Source organism: Mustela lutreola, chromosome 9 (assembly GCF_030435805.1).
Source record: "Mustela lutreola isolate mMusLut2 chromosome 9, mMusLut2.pri, whole genome shotgun sequence".
Lineage (NCBI taxonomy): Eukaryota > Metazoa > Chordata > Mammalia > Carnivora > Mustelidae > Mustela > Mustela lutreola.
The window spans coordinates 123596435-123618570 of NC_081298.1; the positions used below are offsets into that span (position 1 = coordinate 123596435).

Below are 22136 nucleotides of genomic sequence, written 5' to 3' on the forward strand. Positions count from 1 at the left end.
ATGATTGCTTGAGTGCTGGTGTTAAGGGCAAAGGATAAATACTGGAGGGGATGGGTTGGTATTTCAAATACTTGCTACCCATGGAGGATTTTCACTGCCTAATTTCAGGCTTGCAGGAAAGCTACAGTAATCAAGTTCATTCTAGGGGCCGCCTCGGGGGCTCAATGGGTGAAAACCTCTGCCTTCAGCTCAGGTCATGATCCCAGGGTCCTGGGATCGAGCCCCGCATCGGGCTCTCTGCTCAGCAGAGAGACTGCCTCCTCCTCTCTCTCTCTGCCTGCCTCTCTGCCTATTTGTGATCTCTTGTCTGTCAAATAAATAAATAAAATCTTAAAAAAAAAAAAAGAAAGAAAGAAAGAAAAGAAAAAGATAGTTCTATATTGGTCTAAGAATGGACAATGCAATCAGGGATGAGTCCAGAAGTAGATCCACATGCATGTGGTCGACTGATTGTCAACAAAGACATCAAGGTCATTTGGTGGGGAAAGGAAAGTCTTTCTTAATTTTACAAGGTGCTGAAGCAACTGGATATTCATATATTTAAAAATGAGCACTGTCTCTTATCCCTCATCATACTCAAAAGTTATTTTGAAGTGGATTACAGACCTAAACACACAACCTAAAACTATGTAACTTCTAACAGGGAACAGAGGAGAAATTCTTCATGACTTCAAAGAAGGCAAAGTTTTCTTGAGCTGGTCACAAAATTACAGACTATTAAAAAATGGATACATTGGATTTCATAAAAAATTTTTTTTAAATCAAAGACACTGTTACCAAAAAAAAAAAAAAAAACCCACCATCACAACAAAAAAAAACAGACAAGCCAGTCCACAAAGAAATATTTGCAAAATATATATCTGACAAAGTTCTGGTATCTAGAATATATAAAGAATACCAGCAAATCAATAACAAAAATACAATAAATAAATAATAAATGCAAGCAAGCAAAAGACTTGACCAGACATGTCATGAAAGATTACAAGTGGCCAGTAACCAAATGAAAATTGCTCAACATCTTTGTTTTAGGAATTGTGCAATAACATTTCACACCCACTGGAGGGTTAAACTTAAAAAGAGCAACAATACCAAATGCTGGTGAGGATGTGGAGCAACTGGAACTCATACTTTGTTGGCGGAAGCTTAAAATGGTACAACCATATTGGAAAACTGTTTAGCAGTTTCTTATAAAGCGAAATATACCTTTCCTTATGATATACCAACTCCATTCCTAAGTACTTATCTAAGAATCATGAAAACACATATCCACAAGAATAATAATCCAAAAATCCAATCATCACAGCAGTTTTATTGATAATAGCAAGAAAACTAGAAACAACCCAAATGTCCATCTGTAGGCGGGTACATAAAAAACTATGTTGTCGGGGAGCTAGTTGGTTCAGCGACTGCCTTCGACTCAGGTCATGATCCCGGGGGTCTTGGGATCGAGCCCCATGAGCCCCATGAGCTCTTTGCTCAGCAGGGAGCCTGCTTCTCCCTTTCTCTCTGCCTGCTACACTGCCAGCTTGTGATCTCTCTCTCTCTCTCTGTCAAGTAACTAAATAAAATTTAAAAAAAAAAAAAAACCTCTATTATCTTCATATAATGGAATACTACTCAGCAATGGAAATCAATATACTATTAATAGGTGCTACATGGCTAAATTTTAGGATCATGTTGAAAGAAAGAGAAGCAGGAAGGGAGTACCAATGGGATGAACAGGCAAAACCAATCCATGATAATAGAAATCAGGACATTGGTTGCCTTGGGAAGGGGAGACAGACAGAAAAGTTCTGGGGACCTAATATTCTGGAAATCATCATCACATGGTGACTATGATTCTAGTTAAGATGAAAATTTTAAAAAGGGAAATACAGCAGCTTTGTTGGGGATGGGAAGGTGTTGTATCTTGATTGGAGCTACACTTACACAGGTGTATGCATCTGTCAAAATTTGTCAGATTTTATCCTTAAGATCTATGCATCTCACTGTATGTAGAGTATTCCTCAATTAAAAAACAAAAACAAAAACAAAAAAAAGTAGCCATGGGCTTGGTAGAGGGGGAAATGGGGAGTTGTGTTGAATGGGTATGGAGTTTCAGTTTTGTAAAATGAAGAAATACGGAGTTCAATCGTATAGCCATGTGGATATACTTAACACTGCTGAACTGTACATCTAAAGTGGCTAATAAAGTAAATTTTACATAATGTGTATTTTACAATCAAACAATATATGCTACCACGAACAACCTAACAAACCTTATTCATGAAGATTCGAACACAAACAGCCTAATTTCTTAATGTAATATTTATGTCGTCTCTTGAAACAGAAGAGACAAGGTAAATTATAGGTTATATTTGGCCCCGACACAGTATGACAGGAAATAAAATAAAACATGCGAGTACTGCCATGATCCCACTCTTGGGGCCCCTACCCCCTGGCTGGCTGAGTGTTGGCAGTTGTGTTGCTCTGCGGTGTGTTGGCTTTCCAGGCTGCTCCACGGTGGGTTTTGAAGGGAAGTTTTCAGATGCTGGTACAGCTTGTACTATTAGGGGAGAAAGTTCCAGAAGGACTTCCTGGTGAATTTCACCCTAATGAGCCTGGTTTCTTGTGTCTCTGTATTGGTTCTTTTCCACCCTTGCTCTCCCCCACTCCCACCCCACTCCCTGGCCCAGACACCACCTCCCACAGTCAAGGAGTGTTGGTGAAGGGGACTGGACTCCTCCCACATTCCCCCTTCTGGGCCCTGTGGGCCGCTCAGGGATGGGGCTGGCCTGTGGGCGCCCTGAGCCCTGAAGCACTGGGATCTGTGCTTGCCATGGGACACACTTGCCATCATTCCCGACAAGGATGCTGAGTCCAGCCGATCCTACCCCCTGCCCCAGGAGAATGCAGTTGAGGTGGGGGTCTTGAGTTTTCCGGAGACTGTGGCCTTGCTCTCTACTTCCATCGCGGCTATAGCTGTGCACTCAGCGTGAATCTTCTCCTCCTGGCCCAGCCCGGGGTCATGGTGGCAGGTGTGGGAGGTGGCCCCGGTGGAGTGGAGAAGGGAGGACGCGCCACTGGGGCCATGAAGGCTCTCTGTAGGGCGACCTGGCTCTGGGGCTGAGCAACACCGTGGACCCTTCTCATTTTAGTCTCTGCCCACCTCGAGGACAAAGAGAGAGAGAGGTGGAGCTAGAAGGTTCAGGAAGCCTCTCCCATGAACCCATTTTCTGAGAACAGGGCCCTGCAAGCCTAGCCAGTATCCTAGAGGTTTGCTCAGACCAAGAGAAGGCCCTGTCTCCGCTGTGTGTCTGCTGTGGAGGGGCCCACAGAAGGAAGAAGATGAGGGGACATGATGAGCCCCTGCCCTGGGGAAGCCTCAGCCTGCTAGCCTGGACGCCACAGACAATACCCTGCATGGTCTATGCCAAATCTATCATCTGTTTAAAAAAAAAAAAAAAAAAAAAAGTGTGCAGTGCAGAAACTAGCTCAGAGCTTTCTACACTGAGTTCCTCAGCACTGGCTGGGACTCCCCCCTGGCCCTGCCTGTTTGGGAACCAGCCTGGGGCAGAGCTGAGGGCCCAGGGGACTGAGAGAGCCGATCCCCCATGCATGGCCAATGTCCAGGCCCACCGTGCAGCTGAGGACTGTGCAGTTGGTGGAATGGGGGTGGGAGCCGCTGCGGGGCCCAGATGGGAGGAACAGCAAGGGCACCCTTGAGAAGCAGCGAGTCACAAATCATGCTGTTCATTAACTCGAGCTAATTAGGAGGCGAGCATGAGGGCCACTGCGCTGGGCAATTTGCTTAACCCCCATTTCTATAGTCCCCACCAGCTCTGCGGATGGTGCCCCCACCTCCTCCTCAGTCCTGACTGTCCTGGGGTGGGTACCTGCCTTGGGGGCACCTGGAGGGGACAGCTGTCCTGTGGGAGAGGGAAAGAGAGCTGGCATGTATGAAACATCTCCCACATGCCAGGTCTGTGTTAAAGCTTTCGCAATGGTTGGGTCATTTGGTCCTCAATACCCTGGGAAGGGAGATTCATCATTCCCATTTTGGAGATGGGAAAATTGAGGCTCAGAGCAGGGAGTGGACTTGCCCAAGTTCTCCTACTAAATTAGGCATAGCCTCTGCCTCCCTCACCACACTGAAGGCAGTCTTACAAGTAGGACTGAAGATACTTCTAGATTTTCTATTCTGACCCCTCCAGTTTGACGGCTGTCGCCTGTCCTAGCAATTAACCTCCAGGTCCTTCTGACAACCCCCTTCCCTCGCTGGAGATGGAAACTCCCTCCACGGAGACAGATTTCCAGAGCTTGGCTGAAGACTGCTCCCCATAAAAGGGAAGGTGGGATTTTCATCTTTCTGAAATAATGAGAAAAAGAGAAGTAAGAACAGCAACTATAATGTGTTGCAGAGATGATTGGAAGGGGGAGCTTAGAATGGTCTAGAGTCTGGGCAGGGTGGGGGTGCATTATGTCTGGAGTCTAGGGACCGAGGGAGAGGGTGGTGGGGGACAGGGAAGAGGCATTTTCACCTGGAGCGAGGGTGTCTAGCCACTGCCCTGTGTCGGGGAAGCAGCTCAGCAGGGTCTAGGGCTCCAAAGAGAGATCTGGGCTGGAGCTAGATGCAAGTCGTTCTGACAACAGCTCCCCAAAGGAAGGTTGGGTCTCCGCACTGCAGAGCCCACCACAGCGAGGTGCAAAACTGTTTGAAGGAAAATTTAGCAGATGCTAAATTTTTTGAAGGAAAATTTAGCAGATGCGCTCACTGGGGCCTGGGTGCTTATGATATGGGGAAGAGAGTCCAGAGGAACAACCTCTCTTCTGGGCCCCGCCCAGTGCCACACAGAAGCCTGGGGGTTCCGGAGTCTCACCCTGGGCTGCTGGACCCTACAGCATCCCCCTGAGATGCCGGAGCTCGTGCTGACCACCGCAGCTCCTCAGGCTGGCCGGCCCGTGTCTTCCCCGCAGCCCTCCCATCGAGAACTCTGATTCCCCAAGCCCATTTCTAAACTGGAGGCCTCCCAGTGCACAGCAGGACCTGGAGGGCAAGACCGCAGGTACACATAGAGGTAGCTCAGCCGCAGTTCTCTGAGGACCTTCTCCCACATGACTACCAAACTGGCCTATGCTGAAAGGTCCAGGGTATCAGCGGCTTGGAAACAGCCAAGTGTCCCATGAAGACGCTCGATGGCAAATGATCAGCTTCTTGAGTCCACCTGGCCGTTCCTTGGAGGACTGATTTGGTGCAGAAGACCATGGGCTCCCTGCTCGGCAGAAGCCTGTTTCTCCCTCTCCTGCTGTGTCTCTCTCTGTCAAATAAATAAATAAAATATTAAAAAGAAGAAGAAGTCTGTGGGCTGCCAGAGAGCTTAGGTGACAACCCTGTGCGGGGAAACCAGGCAGCCCTGGGCAGCCCTCGAGGGCTCCTGCCATGGGGGCTCAATCCCTGAGTGGACGGGCCGGGGAGGGGGACGAGGGGCTGAGTTGCTGTCATGTTCGCACACAGAGAACCAGGGCTATGGGGAATGGCCAAGGCATGAGGTCCGCCTGCCCACGACTCCCCAGGGACTGCAGAAGCCCTTTGCTTTTGAAAATCCTGGGAAAAGGGTTAACTGGGGGGAAGACAAGAAGCCCGTTATGATTGGGGCCTTTTCTAACCCCTCTATCATGGGCTGGAAACCCTACAGACTTGCATCACCTTTCCTAATACAACAGATTTGGGGGTGAAAAAGTGTGAGCGTGATGTCTTTTAAGTATTTAGAAATATTCCCCACCCCTGCCCCCAAAGATGAATATTTGTTTTACAAAAATAAACACTTGGGGGTGCCTGGATGGCTCAGTGGGTTAAAGCCTCTGCCTTCGGCTCAGGTCATGATCTCGGGGTCCTGGGATCGAGCCCCACATGGAGTTCTCTCCTCGGCGAGGAGCCTGCTTCCTCCTTTCTCTCTGCCTGCCTCTCTGCCTACCTGTGATCTCTGTCAAATAAATAAATAAAATCTTTTTAAAAAAATTAAAAAATAAAAAATAAACACTTGGCCAAGATGTCATGAGGGGCCCCTGACACAGGTGACTGTTGTGCAAGCCGGCCCGCCCACTGGCCGTGGGTGGGGACCTGCCTACGGCTGTCACCCAGCTCCTAACAACTCCTCAGGGCACACCCTGCTCGTTAGGCCCCAGCCACGCCCAGTCACCCAGACTCCTGGTTGAGCCGGAATGCCAGGAGCGGGCGGGGGCTCCTTGAACCCTGAACAATGGACTGCGAGGCGTTAATCCCGGCCCACCACCTGAGAGCTGGGTGCTGGAGCTCAGGGGCTCCCTTCGTTATGCCTGGGGCTGGGTCCATGGGGCCTTCCCACTGGCCAGGCTCCCGTCTCCTTGGGGACCAGGGAGCAGCAGGAGCCCCCAGGAGGAAGCCAGAGCTCTAGGCAGTGAAAATAGACGTGTGTGTTGAGGCTGCCTCCCTCAGTGGAGGGCCGAGCCTGCAGACATTATCTCACTCCTGCTCAATGTCCCCCCAGGCGGGTAAGGGATGGGACTTGTTCCTGCTTTATAGGTGGGGAGCCCAAGCAGAGAGGATGGGCGGGCAGAGAGAGGCGCCCTCCCTGGCACAGCCCAGCCCGCCCGGAATGTGGCACCAGCCGGACAAATGGCCCTGTTGGCCCAACTTCCTGCCCCTGAGACAGGTGCTGCCCTATAGGGGTAGGAATGGGCCCCTGAAACAGGCTGACTGTGTCCCAGCCCCTCCTCAGCTGGCCCCGCTCAGATAACCCAGATCTGGCTCCCCTTCCTCCAGGGTCCCCACCCCCCTACTGCCTTGTTGGCAGCCCAGACGCCCTCAGGGCACAGCGCGGCATGAGGAAGGACGGGGCTGCCCAGCCCGGCCCCGCCTGGGAAGTACATCTCACGGGTGCTTCTGCTAACTCAGGCTAAACCGGATTGGGGTTAGGCAGGTGGCAACATGCTGCTATTTGTGGAGGCTCCTGGCCTTTATGCTCCCATGACACCGGGAGGGTGAGGGCAGGGGCCATCTCTGCCCAGTCAGACTCCGGTTGGCTGGGGAGCCCAGATGGAGTCACTCACAGGCCACAGGCTGGAGGCACAGAGTCGGCACGGAGACACAGAAGGTGCCGGGAGAGAGCCCTGGCCTGGGACACAGGAAACCCCAACACAACATGCAGAAAACCCAACCTGGCCACTTACCTGCCTGGGTCAGCCTTCCCCTCCTGGGGCCTCATCTGTCCAATGAGGGGGTTGGAGTAAATGAGATCCTCCACTGTCATTAGGCTGGGTTCCCTGGCCCTTAGTCCCTCTACTGCATCTCTCAATAAAACCCATTCAGGTTGGGAAATTAGAATTAACCTCTGTCTAAATTAAAGGCCAGGCAGGGAGTGATGGCAGAGGCTGGGCAGGTGCAGCCCTGGGCAGGCAGCCCTGGGGCTTCCTGAGAAGAGCGAGGAGCCGACTGCAAGCCAAGGAAACCTGCCTTGCACTTCCTGCCCAGTCCCAGCCCCTAACCTTGACTTTGTGAGGCTTACCCACTCTCCCCAGGTCTCTAAAGCCTGGGCTAAGACAGTTGGGCCAGAGTCTCCCTCCCACCTCCCCGTGGAGATGTGAGCACAGAGGCTCTGCAGGGTTCATGCAGGGTGGGGGCCAGGAGCTCTCAGTAGAGAGCCCCCTCGAGGTGCCAAGGACCAGCCACAGGGCTTGAGAAGGAGTCAGAAGTTCTCTTAAAACCAACTCTGCTCCTGAAAGTCTTCCACAAGGAAGGCCCAGACCAAAGAACCTCCAGGTTCTGGAACCCCTTTACTTACCACTTGAATTGGCTAATCATTAGTAGACTGTCTTTTGGTTGACACAGCATTTTCCTATATGTGATGTCACTTGATCCTCAGAGCAACACGATGAGATATTTTCCTATTTTATAGAAGGCAAAACAAAAGCTCAGAGTTTAAACAACTTGCTTAAAGGATCCCAACCAGGAAGTGGAAGAACTAGGACTGGGAACCTGGTGGTCAGGAACTGCAAGAAGAGTGCTTTTTCTAGGACGTCATGTCCTTGTCTCCAGGCTCTAGGGACCCAGAAAGATTCCACTGGAACTCAGACAATAGGCTGGGGATCTCCCAGCTAGCAAGGCTATGTGTCTGCTATGTGTCTGTAGTCCAAAGGGCTTAGAGAACCACCCTACTGTTGCCCTGGGCCCATGCCCAGGTCCAAACGAAGGACAGTAATGCAGTTTCTCTGTAGCAGATATGAAACTCAGGGCAAGCCTTCCCCCAGGCTTGAAAGGATTGGATGCTCCTCCTGCTAAACCCCATAATGTTCTTTCTTAGAGAAAGTGACCCAGTAGCTGCCTTCAAATCTCTGAAAAGCCATGGGGGACAGGGAATGTCCATTTTCTGTGGGGACTGTGGACAGAAGGATCAGGAAAGAGATGGAACACAGTGTAAGGAAGGACGGCATAAAGATGAACTCTCAGGCCGTGAGAAGTGTCTGGGGAGGTAACTGGCTGCTTTGTAAGGTGATAAGGTCCCCATCAGTGAAGGAATTCACACAAAGACTAAGTAACCATTCCGCCCTGAAAATGCTCTATAGGAAACTCAAGCCCTAGAATGCTAAGTGGGAAGAATGAACTACATGATATTGACACTTCTTCATACCAAGAGCCTATGACAAAATGGGAATTATTTCAGCTTCTATTTGTACCTCAGACTCCCCGCTATGAGTACCATATTGGATCAAGACAAAGCTTCTGCTAAGTGTCTCGATTGCCTGCTGTGACAGACTAGGACAGAATGGAGGGAAGGGGTCAGGAAGCAGGGATGGGGATGAGTATGGTAGCCCCCAATCCATAGCCAAGTCTGACATGGGAAGGTCCTTCTGGAGCTCCATGCTCTGCGGGCAGAGTGTGTAAAGGCCACCATTATTTGCCCTTCCTAGAGGTAACTGGGGTATTCCCATTGATTTGGGCAGGAAGCCACAGGTCTGCCTAAGCCCATAACAGCTGTCCCCTTTGCCACAGTGACCAAAATGAGTTATCAGACCAGGTCAAGACAAGCCCTGCCTTGGCCATGAACATTGGCCGGCTACCTATGTCCAGGAGATAGCTGGCTGAGTCATCAGCCATTTCTTTGCAGCTGGCTTGGATCTTTCACACTGAGGAAGAGCTTGGACACTTGCGCACCTGGAGTCCAGAAAGTGGAATTTCAGGTGGAAAGATCTGGCACTAGTAGGCCAGGAACATCCAGGGGATAACCCAAGCTACAAAACTGTCTGCCACGGTTCCCTGAGGGTTAAGATACCAGACCATCCTCCTCCTCCAGAAAGTCTCCCAGGATTGCATTCAGTTGATGAATAGAAGGCAGTATACCTCCCCACACCCACCATCCTCTATGGACACTCACCTCCTGCCTGCTTTTTGTTTTTGTTTTTGTTTTTTCCCTGGAGGCATGTATTGCCAACCTGGAGAGGTTAGGGATGGGGGCACCCAGACTTGGCCCAGCCTGGTCTATGTTCTTCTAGGAGTTCTGGATTCATTCCTTCAATCAATCAGTGTTTACTGAAAATCCATGCACCTACAAACCAAAAAGAACAATCACCTCATAGAAAAATGGGCAAAGTATGTGAACAGGCAATTCCCATGCCTGGCCTTGCACCTGACTTGCTGGGTCAGTTTGGGCAAGTAACTTAACCATTCTGTGACTGTTCCCTTATCTGTAAAATTAGGATTAAAATGATTCTAATTCACTAGGTTACTGTGGAAGTGAATGAGATCATCCGTCCATTATGGGTGGAATTGTGTCCCTCACAAATTCGCACGTTGGAACCTAACCCCCAGTCCCTCAGAATTTGAATTTATTTGGAGGCAGAGCCTTTACAGGGGTGAAGCAAGTTAAAATGAAGCCATTAGGGTAGGACCCTAATCCAATCTGACTAGTAACCTTAGAAAAAGAGGAAGACACAGAAAGACAGGCACACCGAGAGAAGACAGTATGAGCTGGTAACAAGAAGATGGCCATCTTCCGGCTAAGGAGAGAGGCTTCAGGAGAAAGTTACACTGTGGGCACCTTGATCTCGGACACTCAACCTCCGGAACTGTGAGAAAATCCATTTCTGTCGGTGAAGCCCCCCAGCAGCCCTCGCTGACTAATACAGTACCTCAAGCATTACATTGGCATCTGGCAGATAGTCCACACTCAATAAGTACTAATTACTCCTGTAAATATTATTGTTTATCTCAGCTGTATGCATACCACATTAATTTCCTCCTGCTGCTGTAAGAAATTACAAACTTATCAGCTCATGACAGCGCACGTGTATTACTGTATAGTTCTGTGGGGCCAAAATCCCACTGGGCCAAAATCAAGGGTTCTGCAGAACTGCATTCCTTCTGGAGGCTCCAAAGAAGAATCTATTTCCTTGCCTTCTGCAACCTTCTAGAAGAATCTATTTCCTTGCCTTTCCTTGCCTTCTAGAAGACACCTGGCTTCCGTGTCTTGGTGCTTTTCCTCCACTTTAACGCCAACAGTGGAGCGTCTTCTAATCTATCTTTCTCTGATCCTCCTGCCTCCCTCTTATAAAGACCCTTATAATCACATGGGGACAGCCCAGCTGGTCCAGGATAACCTTCTAGTCTCAAGGTCCTTAACTTAACCACATCAGCAAAGTCCCTTTTATCATAGAAGGTCGTATACTCGCAGATCTGGAGGATCTGAACATGTACCTCTTTTGGGGAAGAGGCATTATCCCCGCCGAACACACATACAATCAATTATCAAGTGACAAAGAAAGCCACAGAACAATGCGTAAGAGGTTAATCTCATTTAGGTGAGAAGATAACAAATCAATGTATGCAGAGAGAAACTCAAACTATTAACTGTGAGATTTTCTGAGGAAGGACTTGAGGCTTCTGCCTTTTAGGTATTGTTTTCTTTCTTTCTTTCTTTCTTTCTTTCTTTCTTTCTTTCTTTCTTTTTTTTTACAGTATGCACATATTCATGAATTACTCGTGGAATTTTTAGAAATTTTAAATAATCCAGAGAAGAAAAGGAAGGGATGTGCACTCATGCTTGCGGAGGTAGGTTTTCGAGACATCAGACAAATCAACAGCATCAAAACCTTTCGGTAAGTATTCTGAGAAGCAGGAGCAGAGCATGATGGCAGCAGGGGAGGGGGCCCCCTCTCTGTCTGAAGTGACACCTTTGCTGAGTTCTGAAGAAAGAGAAGGAGTTTCCCGGGCAGAGAGGAGGGAGAGGAGTGTCGCCCATGACAACGGGCGGAAAGGTGCTTGTCTCAGCCGCATGGCTGAGGCCAGGCCCGTGGAGAGGCGATGGGTAGAAGGCAAGGAAGCTTGCAGCGGCTGAGTCTCTAGCTGCTGGGTCCTGTGCTCGGGGGTGCTGTGGGCATGTCCTCCTTGGATGGAAGGGAACCAAGGCTGTGCATGTTGATGGAAGAGGGGGTTTGCCCTGGTTGGAAAGGGCACGGGAGAAGGTGACAGGCAGCTGGGCAGGGTCTGCTCCTGGAGCAGCTGATGCAGACATGAAGGAGTTAAGAAGGGGCCCGGGTCGGGGGGCAGTGCTGGAGGCAATACCTTCCCTCGCCCCACATCCCACTTCTGGGTGCCCCATTCACACCCTCAGCCCCAGGCAGGTGCAGTTGCTGGTCAAGATCTCAGGCAGCCTCTCTAAAGGGCTGAGGGTGCCTCCAGGCCTGACCCCATACCTGCTGCCTCTAGGTCCCCTCGAGGCAACTGGCCGCAGACCTGTCCCAGGTCATCTCGGCAGTAAGGTGACATTTCTCATAGTCCTTTGGGGCTATTCTAACAGAGTTATCCCAGGTAGGTGGCTTATGAACAACAGAATTTCTTTCTCAGATTTTTAGAGGCTGGAAGTCTAAGATCTGAGTGCTGGCATGCTTGGGTGATGGTCCCTCTTGGGGTTGCAGACTGCTGGCCTCTTATTGTGTCTTCACGTGGTGGGAGGGGGGTGACAGGAATCTCTGGGGCCCCTTTTATAAAGGCACAAATCCCATTCATGACCTGGTCACTCTCAACAGCTTCACTTCATAATACCACACCTTGGGGCTTAGATCTCAGCATATGAGTTGACAGGGCACCAACATTCAGATCACGGCACCCCTGCAGGGTTCCCAGGTGGGAATGAGGCTGGGTCTGCGGGCAGAGGGGCCTCGACTATGGCCTTCTACCCCGTGTGCTTGTCCTGATTTGCAGAGGGAACACAGCTGTGTCCTGAGGATGTCACTGTGGACATGACAGAAGGCACCCGCCTGTGGCAGAGGGAGAAGGGGAAGGGGTGTGTGAGATCACATGAGGCGGTGCCCAGGGGCACGCGGGCCCAGATGAAGGGCTCAAAACTCTGCTCTGCCAGTTTCAAGCTGTGTGACTTGAACAAGTTACTAAACCTTTCTGGGTCTCAGTCTCCCCATCTCTACAGTGGGGCGATGTAGTAACTGCCTCCTGGATGACTGTCTGGTAAGTGTTTGGAAGAGAGGGAGCCTAGGGAGGCCTGCTGCTCAGCGCTGGTGGTCATTCCCTCGCCATGTGGACTCCCCATGATGTCCCAGCTGCGCCTAGCAGGCAAAGGGCCCCTTTGGGGTCACAGTACCAGATCCTGCTCTCCACCAGCCACTCCCTCACACCTGCTCCTGGGGCCCACGGGGAGGTCCTGGGAAGGGAAAGGAGTGCTGGCTCTGGAGGTGGGGATGACGGCAGCCATGGGCCCTGCGGGTGGGAGTGGGGGGCGGGGGGAGGAGGGAGCCGGGGTTCTGAAGTAGTGGAGACCCCAGTGGGGAGGTTTGCCCGGGGCAAAGACTGTTGGTCAGCAGATGGCTGGCTCTGCAGTGTCAGGGACAGCTTTACGGGAGCCAGAGGTGTCTGTCACTATCTCTGGGGCCTGTTGCCAACATTTCCAAATAGAATTATTTTTAAGTCACTTTAACGGAACCGAAGATCTGTATGCCAGGCAGCACTTTTGAGAAGTGTCACCAGGTCGGGGAAATGCTGAGGAGTCTGGGTTCCCCTCCGGAGAGGCTGGGTGGGAGGGCTCTGGCTTTGGAGTATTAAAATCGCTCAAGGAGAGGAGAGGCATATTGATGCCCCGGAGCCCAACCATCCGCCCCGGGGAGGCCCATCTCACACGAAGTAGTGTAGAGCCTCAGTACAGAGGAGCTCAGCAAAACCAGACCTGGGAAACAGTGCCAGGCTGTGGTTTTCTAATTCCATTGCCCAATGTCGTTCAGGTGTGCAGGGCAGGCTATCAGTTCACCCATGGGTCAGGGATTCTCAGAAAAGGCTTGACTGAGGCAGGGGTGGAAATGAGTGCAGAGGAAGTTGGGGCCTGCCTCAGACTAGCTGCGTGGCCTCGACTGACTTGCTCCTCTCTGGGCTCCCCGTCCCTCGTGCAGGGAGGACGGCCGTGGAATGAGAGCATTACTCAAGACGCGGGCGTACTACGGCTGGGCGACCTTCGATGCGCTATCTCACACAAGCCTTCCAACAACCCTGGGCAGGAGGTATCTGAATCCTCCTTTTGCAGATGCAAAGGTTATGTAACTTGTCCAAGGCCATTCAGCTAATGAGAAACCTGGTGCGGGCTGAGAGCCTTCAACGGCCGCTAACACCACGCTGCACCCCTGCAGGTCAGCTCTGCACTCCATCCTCTGCCTGAAAAATCAGGGAAGCCACCTGGGTGTCATTGAGCTCCACCTCAGAGCCGGCTGCAGAGGCCACGAGAGCCAGGCTCTACGCCAGGAGGGCAGGGACCTGGCGGGGATGGCCCTGTCCCGCCACCAGGCCCCCAGAGCGTGAGGGGCAGAGGCGAGAGCCCCCACACTTTCACAACAGGCACACTTTGCTCTGTCCTCACTGGCCTGAGAAAGGGGCCTGCCTTGAGTTTAGCCTGAGCTCCTCTCTCCAAGAGCTCACACGTATCCTTTACACAGCTGCTTCTCACTCTTCCACTTAAGACGATAATAACTTCCATAGAAACCTCTCCAAAGGACCTTTCCAGTCAGCGCTCAGGACCGTCTCAGCCAGCGGATGACATCACCATCATCATCATTTTCATAGTCCACTGAGGCAGACAGGTGGCCAAGAGCAGGGTCTGTAGTGACACTGCTCTGCAAAGATCAGCTGGGTGGCCTTGGACAAGTCACCCATCTGTCCGCCTGAGCCTGGGATGCTTAGAAGGAAGAAACGCAGAGTGGATGGGCAGAGCAAACACTCAACAATGAGAGCTTCCCCACACCCAGGTCCTTTTTTTTAAATAAACTTTTTTTTAAAGAGCAGTTTTAGGCTCACAGCGAAACTGAGAGGAATATGCAGAGATTTCCCATCTAGCTCACGACCCCACACATGCACAACCTCCTTGACCAAAGCAGCACAGCTGATGTGAACCTGCATCAGTGACATCAGCCCACGAATGACATGTCATTGTCAGCCAAAGCCCATAGTTCACATCAGGGTGCACTCTTGGTGGGGTACGTTCTGTGGGTTTGCGTGAAGGTATGATGCAATCTCTCCGTCGTGATGGCATCACACAGAGTAACTGCATTGCCTAGAAAGCCTCTGAGCTCCACCTAGCCAGTCCTCCCTCCCCTCTAACCCTGGGCAACTGTTGGTCTTTCTATTGACTCCATAGTTTTGCCTTTTCCAGAAAGTCATGTAGTAGGAATCACACAGTATCATAGCTGTGTGATTTTCAGTTTAGCTTTCTTCACATAGTAAGAGGCATTTAAGTTTCCTCCATGTCTCTCCATGGCTTGGTAGCTCATTTCCTTAGCGCTGAATGATATTCCATTGTCTGGATGGACCACGGTTTATTTTTCCATCCATCAACTGAAGGATATCTTGGTTGGCAATTATTAACAAAGCAGCTACAAACATCTGTGTTTAGGATTTTCAACTCATTTGGGTAAAAATACCTAAGAGCACCATTGTGAGTTCATAAAGGTTATGTTTAGTTTTGGGAGAGACGGTCAAACTGTCTTCCAAAGTGGCTGTGCCGTTTTGCATTCCCCCCACCAATGACTGTGGCTTTTATTTTTATTCAGAAATAAAAAGTGCCTTGCTTGAGATTACACAGCCATTAGCTGGCAGAACAGGGACCAAAAAGCAATCCTTCTGGTTCCATACTGTGGGCGGTTTCTCTTTGACCACGTTGCCCATCAGCTAGACAAGCCCACAAACACATTCATGCTTACTCACTGTTGCTTTTGAAACCTGAATCTTGGTGTGGATGTATCCCAAAGGATTCCTCTTCTGCCCCATCCAGGGAAGCCCACTGTCTGTCTGGTCCCTGTACCTGAGATGCCTGTAAGGCTCCTGCACTGTGCCCAGTGCATACAGAGGTCAGCGTCCAGTTGGGCCAAGCTCATCTGTACCTAGAGGAGAACCAGGCGGCTCTGGGAAGCGTCTCCTCCTTTCAGAGCTGACCCAGCCAGCCCCAGAGTCCTAGGAGTCACCATGCCCTTACCAGGGACACGCAGAGGAAAAGAAGTGGCCCCCACACCCACCCCTCAGTCCAACTCCAGGCCTGCCTGTTCTCCCTTCCTGAGGTGAAATTCACATAATGAAAGTGATCATTTTGGGATGCCTGGGTGGCTCAGTAGGTTAAACCTCTGTCATTGGCTCAGGTCTCAGGGTCCTGGGAGCCAGCCCTGCATCAGGCTCTCTGCTCAGCAGGGAGCCTGCTTCCCCCTCCCTCTCTCTGCCTGCCTTTCTGCCTACTTGTGATCTCTGTCTGTCAAATAAATAAAGTTTAAAAAATTTTTAAAAAAAGAAAGTGATCATTTTAAAAGCATACAGTTCAGCAGCATTCAGAATATTCACGATACTGTGCAACTACCACCTCTACTTAGTTTTCAAACATTTTCATCACGCCCTCCATAGAAAACCTCACACCCATAAGTTGTCATTCCCCCTTCTTCCTTCTCCCCAGCCCCTGGCAACCACCAGCCATTTGCCTCTTTGGGTTTACCTGTTCCAGTAACGGAATAAACAGAATCCGTGCCTGGTTCCACACACACTTCTCAGACCACACTTTCTATAACTTCCTAGGGAAGGGGGAGAAGCAGAGACCTCCCTTATTGCTTTTGTCTCGAACTCTGCCCCTCCCTGCCCGCCTTGTCTGTGATCCAGTTTGTCCATTCTACTTCTGTTTCTTTTGTTTGTTGTGAGCAAAGGACTTTGACGGTTCCTAAATGCAATCAACAAACCATTCACTAGCGAGCAAGGGAGATGGGAGACAGTCATTAACATGGTGTGATCGGACAATGCTACAGATTTTTCAGAGAGGCAGGGAAGCCTGTACGTTACCCATCCTCAGAATGAGGGTGGTCAGCGAAGGGAACACTGCCCCGCCTGTCTTGTTCACCTGTTTCCTCGGGACTTAGTACAGTTCCTGGCACATAGAACAGGATGAGCGGAAAAGTCAATTAACCAATTAATGCAGCTCTCAACCAAGAGCTGCAGGATAACTAGAAATTTGCTTGGACTATCTGAAATCTCATAGGCGAAGGTTTCCCTGCTCTAGTGCACTGAAAGACATCTTGGTCTAGATGAATATGGAAGGGAGGAGGGAAGCAGGTCGGGGGCGGGGGGTGAGGCCAGAGCACGCAGAGCCTTCAAAGCTACATGAAGGAGCTTGACTTTCACCTGATTGTGAAGAGGAAGGGTTTTACGAAGATTTGCATTCTAGAAACGCATCTTTCTAATCCGGATTAGAGATTATAAAGATCTGATGCTGGGCCAGGTGGACAGAACAGGCATCCTTTTTGTCTTCCACCGGCTGATGTCTCAATGGGAAACGGAGTACTTAATATATTAAATATATTTTAATATTTTACTTAATATTATAACATACTTAATACTTAATAATATTAACATACTTTAATATTTTACTTAATATTATAACATACTTAACGTACTTAATATTATAACATACTTAATATTTTACTTAATATTATAATATACTTAATATTATAACATACTTAATGTTATAATAACATACTTAATAACATAATTAAAATAATTAATTCAATAGTCACAAGAGCATGAGGTGTTCTGAGGGAAGCCCTGAAGACAGTGACTTTAAGATGGAAACCTGAGAAATGAACCAGATTTGGTCAATTAAAGAGAGACAAAGAGCTTTCCAGACTGCACAAAAGCTTTCAGGAAGGTCCAGAACAAAACATGCTAAAGGAACTGAGAAAAGTCTGGTGTGACTGTTGTGCACAGTGTGAGGCTGGGAGTTTGATCAGATGGGGCTAGGAGATACACGGGGCTCAGACCCCAAAGAACATTCTTACACATTTTGGACTTACCCTAAGTCAAATAGGAAGTCTTGAATGACGTAAGCAGGATCCGATTTTGAAGAATGGGATAAATGCATTCCTCTTTTGTGTGGCTGAGCATGTGACTTTCTTCCTGGTCACCACAACCATATGCTTGCTCTGGAGGTGAAGTTAGGATTAGCAAAGAAAAAAAAAATGCAAAGGAGATATGTACTATTTAGCTTCAGATAACAAAATAGAATTTTTTTCAGCCAGACAGTACTCTTGAAAGACAGTCGTTGGTTAAGAAATAGGGGTTTCTGGATGTCTTTAACTTCCTCTTTAAGATATCAAGAAGCAAGCCCAGCAGAACTGATGGCAGAGCTTTACTTCAGGAAGCAAACCAGAGGAGAGAGCGCTGCTCCTAGGTCTGGAGGATCCTGGGGAAGAGGTGAGAGAGGAAGCAAGTGTGGAAGGAAGTCAGGTGTGTGTCCTAATCACCCATCTTCCATTTGAAGTCCCAAGCAGACGTGTGTTCGATGGGTGGCAAGAGGAGGAGACTTCTGTACGTATCTATCTAGAGGTCGTCACATCAAAGTACACTTCCGTGTGGTTAGGCACAGGGAAGGTTTGAATTCAGCTTTATCTGTTGTGGTTGTGCGTTCAAGCCCCACTTAGGGTGAATTTAACCTTCTCGACCCACCCGTGTTACAATGATGGCTACGCTAGATCTTTAGCTGTGGGTTTTGTATAAGAAACTAACCAGAAGCAGATAGTTTGAAAGCCTAAGCTTTAAAAAAAAAAAAAAATGCATCGAACAAGTACTGACTATGGCTGGTCATTTAACAGCTAGTTCTAGTACAATCCCTGGGCCCCAGAACCTACAGCAACTGCAAGGAGACTGGGAACTCTCTGAAGCCCCCAATGTCCATTTCAATCAAGCATAGCTGTGGGGGGACGATGGACCAGGAAGAACCTTCTGGAAGGAAAAGCCCAGAGACACAGACAATGGGCAGAAGAATTCTTCCCAGAGAACAGAACAGGGGTTGCCAGGGGGGTGAAACAAGCATTTTACTTCACTGCTAGCTGTGAAGGAGACTTTACTCCTCTAGCCTTTTAGCACTAGATGATTTTAATGAACCAGTGCCTGACATGCTCCCTTTCCCGAAGGGGGGGTCTTCATCACAAATACCACATTTCCAGTCCACCTGGTACAGCTGCACCTGAAGCCCATGGAGAGGACTGCACATTGCCCGATAATCTTGGACCTTGATCTGCATGAGGTTTTGGGGTTTGACCCCTGGAGAAGGAAGGGGCTAATTCAATACATGGGAAGAGGGGAGCATAATGAATGTTCGAGTCACCAAAGGGCCAACTATGACAAACTTCTGGTTGCTTCCTCCAGGATCCATTCTGCCCTCTTCCTTATGAACTAAACCCCAGTTTTATTACTATGATTATATTTAAGATTGTATATCTCAGATTCCCTTGCAGTGAGCTCTGGCCTTAGGAGTAAGTTCTAGCAAATAAAATATAAAATAAAAATATAAACAAAATATATAAAATATAAAATATAAAAAAATATTAATCATAAGATTTCTCAGGGAAGGAGTCAAAACAAAAGTAGGGGTGGGGGGTAGTAGCTGGGTGGCTCAGTCAATTAAGCATCTGACTCTTGATTTTGTTCAGGTCATGATCTTAGCTGGGCATGGAGCCTTCTTGGGATTTTCTTTCTCCCTCTCCCTCTGGCCCCCCAGCCCTGCTTGTGCCATCTCTCTCTCTCAAAAAAAAAAAAGGAAGGGAGATAAAATAAAGGAGGTAGGGGGTGCCCCTCTCCCATTCCTCTATACTGCATTGTGGAAAACAAATACAACAGCCAGAGTTTGCTGGAAATTGGGTCATGGGAATTAGGGTTCCACTGTGGGAATAAACAAGAAAGAACAGCTGGAGGACCTTGGCCCCTGATGACTTCATGAAACCCTCAGACCAGTCCTTCACCTCTGGCTCCAGACTGTTGTAGGACAGAATAAAACCCTTCGTGTTCCAGGTTCTGTTCATCTGGGTTTTCATTCCCAGGCAGCTGAAAGGAATCCTAACTGATAGATGTCTAGGCTAGGCTTTGAGCTGGAGACTTACGTAATCAGCTGGGTGATAGGGTCCCCAAATCCCGCAGCAGCGGGAAACAGAGTACTAACACACAAAATCAGTTTGGGCAACAGCGTGCGGAGTGGATATGGCTGTAGGTATCCCGGGGAAGAGGGGTTGGCCATGGACGGGGACGGCGATGCGGGGCTGGCTAGAACATTCAGATTTGAAACATGCCTAGCAGATGAGGAGGGCAGGGCAGTGTGCTGTCCTAAGATGGTCAGTGAGGAAGAGTCCAGGGTTATGGGCAGGAAGAGGGAGGCAGAGAAAAAGGCAGACCCAAGAAGGAGTGGGGAGCAGGACTGTGGCTGTCTAGGGGTCAAGGGCATGTGGGCTGCACTGGCTGCGATTTGGACACAGGGACGCAGTGCCGGGGCCGTGGGGGTGGCGGCCAACTGCTGCGGGGTGAGGGCAGAGGAGATAGGAAGCAGCCCATCGAGGAAAGAGATCTCCACCAAGGCCCCCCTAGTCTGGGAAGCTGCTCCAAGAGGAGGAGTCCAGGGAGGTTCTTGGCATTTTTAGGATGTTTGAGACTTCACCTTGTTTCATGCTTGTGGGAAAGCAAGGGACCTTGGAGAGGCAAAAATCCATGACAGGGTGGGAAGAAGACGCTGGCTCCCGAGGCTCCCTGAGAAAAAGGACCCCATGGTACCCAGAACTGGACAGTGGGGCAAGCCTGGGGGATCGGGAGGGAGCTTCTCTCTTAAAGCAGCAGAAGGAAAGAAGGCAGCAGACAAGCTGATAGGGTTGTAGATTTAGCGATGACAGGATGAGGAGATCCCCTTCCGATGGCCTCTGTTTTCTGTGAAGTGGCCGTGATGTCATCTGTGGTAAGTGAGGGGGTTGGAGGAGATCTGCGAGAGAGAGGAGGCAGTTTGAGCACCCCCTTTCAGAGGAACACAAGAGAGAACTGGCCAGGGAAGCAGAAAGGGTGAGACTCAAGCCAGGCTGGAAGCGTGCGCGGGTGGAAGCACCCTTCTGCAAGGTTGTGTGGTTTTCTCCAGAAGGAAATTCCTCGTTTGGGTCTCCTGGCCCACCTGAGCTCTAAGCCGCAGGCCCACCTTTGTGCTCAGCAGAATGTGTGCCCCTGCAGATCCTGTCCACTCCTCGAATTCACGTGCTTCCCCACCCCCACCCAACTCCTCCTCTTGTCCTCTTGCTCCTCTGCGTTTGATTCCTGGAACCAGATTATCTTGGACTCCCCAGGAACACCTCCTTTCCATTGGGACCCTGCTGCAAGCTCCAGCTGTCTCCTGGGCTGTAGGCAGGGCCTCCTCCCTGGTCGTCCTGGCCTCCTTCCTTCCTCTCACCACCCACTCCTGTCCTGCACATCTGGTGCCTTCAGCTCCCTTGAATGAGACTGTCACTGTGTCACTCCACATTCAAATCCACTCCCAGGACCTCCAAAAAAAAAAAAAAAAAAAAAAAGCTCTCCTTTCTGTTTACCTTCAGGATCTTGGTTTAAATGCCACCAGTTCTGGGCAGCTTCCTGAGGTTAGGGGAAGTCCCAGTGGGACCTGTATCCGTGACACCTTACAAGTCTTCCCTGAGACTCTCCGTAATTAGTCGATCCCCCGTCATTAACAAGGGCAGGGAGTGTGTGTGTGCGCGCACGCGCACGCCCAGGCACATGCTTCCTTATCACGCCCACCTCCCCAGCATGAGGACATTGCCTGCCTGACCAACTGATGGCAAGCCTGTCAGGCCCTCTGGATCTCAGGTTAAATTTCCATCACCCCCTAAATCAGCCCATGCTTCAGATCCTGGGGATGCCTTCTCCAGCTCCAAAGCTGCTCCCCACCTCTCCTGTTGCACCAGGGTCTTGGCTCCAAAGCTCCCTCTGCTCATGTCCTTGTGCTCCAGTCCCTCTCCTGCAGACGTGCACCGCCCCTCCCTTCTAGCCCAGGGCCCTTGTGCTACGGACTCTTCTCTGAAACCTCCACCTGCCACATGCCAAACCCCAAAGTATCTGCTTCCAGAACGCCTGCCTTCCCCCATCCTTTCAGTCCCATCAGACTAGAACCTCAAGGGAAACTTCTGGTTTATAGTTAACTGATACATCAAATGAAAATGTTTGACCTTGGAGCAAAGAACGACCTTTTGGAACACTTGTAGAAATAGCGCCTGATACAATTGTGTCCCCAGTGGTGACTTTCATGGTGTCACGCACTTAGTAGGGACACAAAAATATTTTTCAACGAGTAAGCTATTTTCTCCTCGTATCCATAGGAATATGGTGATGACAGTCTCTGTCTACACATCACTTTTGGAAATTAATTTAGATGCCGTTGTCCTGTGTTTACATGAAAAAGACGTCTGTTTGCCCCAGTGAACGGAGTCTGTCTTTTCAGGTTTATTCCATCTTAACTTGAGGAACAAATGCGTGCCTTATGCAACCCATCAAGGTAAGAACTGTATGCCAGTGTACCAGACACGCCACTGTGTAAGGGAAAAGGAATTTCTCCTGCAGCCGATAATTCCCAACACGTTCAGTAACATTTGTCTCTTGGGCTTCTGAACAAGACCATGAACGTGGAGCCACCTGAAACCTATGAAACACTTCAACGAGGGGGTGACTATATTGCTATTCATACTAATTAGTTTATTTTCCATGCTGATGTTTCCCGATTGTTTTCTAGTCCAGAAAATAGAGTCGTTGGGATTCTGAAAGAATACTGCCTAAATGTAAATCCATGGAGACAGAAAGCACATCAGTG

The 22136-nt window shown here is 49.6% G+C and overlaps 1 long non-coding RNA gene across 1 annotated transcript; it reads right to left on the reverse strand.

Moving 5' to 3' along the window:
- Positions 1–1289: 1289 nt before the first annotated feature.
- On the reverse strand, positions 1290–18180 carry LOC131840598 (uncharacterized). Its single transcript, XR_009357419.1, has 4 exons — positions 17326–18180; positions 9390–9560; positions 7800–7902; positions 1290–5297 (listed from the first exon to the last, which is right to left on the reverse strand). It is a non-coding gene; the product is annotated as an uncharacterized LOC131840598 (long non-coding RNA).
- Positions 18181–22136: the final 3956 nt, after the last annotated feature.